Consider the following 1678-nt stretch of genomic DNA (forward strand, 5'->3'; position numbering starts at 1 on the left):
TTTAAAATATACTTAGCTTTCCTAGTAGAAAAAGAGGTTTCTTTGTGCCTTTAGGTTAATTCCTGTTGTCAAACTATCATATCCTCAGGAAAATATCATCTTGATTTTTTGACCTACTTATCTAACATAATGGAGAAATGAGCCATTTCCAAAAAGAATCATCCAAATAAGATAAAACAAATTTAAAACACACAATTTTAATTAACAGATAAGATATGACATTTGAACTATATGTGAATGTCATAAGTTAATGATGATGTCTTTTTCTTGTAAAATTGCTCTACCAAGCCAAGAAATACTTATTCATTAATTTTCATTTATTCATTCAATAACTACTACCATTGGGAATATAGCAGAGATACAGTACACATAATGGAGAAGCAATTACAAAGATTTTCACTGTAAATATGAAAATATCATAAATATGTTTCCCTTCAAGATGGTGTTGTTAGAGTATGTTGGGGAAATTTCTCTCTTATCCATTACTGCAAACATATAGCAATGGTTGATAATGAATTAAAAGAGCAGAAAGTTGTATTTAAAAATAATATCTCTGTGATTTAAAATTCAAAGTATTGAACAAGATAGAAGGTGTAGTCTACTGAACTCTGGCTTCTGAAAGCAGGTAAATATTGCAAGGATTGTAGAGTGATGGGATTGAAAGTTATTCATGTCAGCGGTTTGTGAGGTAGGGGAAGGGTGCTTAATACAGAACACCTGAATCCAGGAACTGGGGAGGGGTTTTCCTATTCAAGAACACATCTAAAGAAAAATTCATACTACTAGCTCTTTGAGCAATGACTTATTTGAAACTTCATACGTGGGAGGCAGGCACAATACCTTAAATCTAGGATTTGGCCAATTCGTCTGTTGACTTTCTCATTGGATCCTATTTATTTTTAATATTCTCATCACCATAAAGCAACAGGGAAATAGTGAAAGTCTTTGAATTTAGTTAAAAAATGGCAACTCCACAGAGACCAAGAGTAAACAAACACAAAATTACAATACAAATAGAGGTCAATGCACAAAGATCAAAAAGGAAGGGAAAATAAATGTTCCACCCATAATAAACCTGAAAATCAAATTCACAAAGATTTTGAAGAAACACATGAAGAAATCTATTACCAAAAACATAAAACAGAAATATAACTTTGAAAAAATTAATAAAGTATATACTTAACCAGAAGGAAACTTGAAGTAAGTATGGTTAGACTGCTAAAACAAAACAAAACAAAAAAACATACTTTCTACAACAAACAAGCAAAACAAATCAAACATACAACAACAAAAAATCCCAAGATGTTATGGAGCAATAATAGGCAGAAGAAAAAGAGATAAAAATGGATATAAAAACTATCAATTTTTTATCATAGAAATGAAAAAGTCACTAAAAACAAAAAGAATATATCTCTACGTATGTGTGTGTATGTATGCATATGTTCGTATATATATTCTTATTTTTCAGTGATTGTTCTGCATTTTAATTATATACATATAAAAATTAATTCACTGTGTATATATGCGTGTGTTTGTGCATAACTAAACAGTTCCTAACACTGGGAAGGGAGGAACAGAAGAGATTAGGATTAGGAGGCATTAATAATGTCTATAACTTTTTGTGCCTGAAGAAAAACAAATAAATCTAAAGCATATTTGGCAAAATTGCTGTATTTGT

This window comes from Propithecus coquereli, unplaced genomic scaffold (genome assembly GCF_000956105.1).
Source record: "Propithecus coquereli isolate 6110/MARCELLA unplaced genomic scaffold, Pcoq_1.0 Scaffold189, whole genome shotgun sequence".
NCBI classification, from domain to species: Eukaryota; Metazoa; Chordata; class Mammalia; order Primates; family Indriidae; genus Propithecus; species Propithecus coquereli.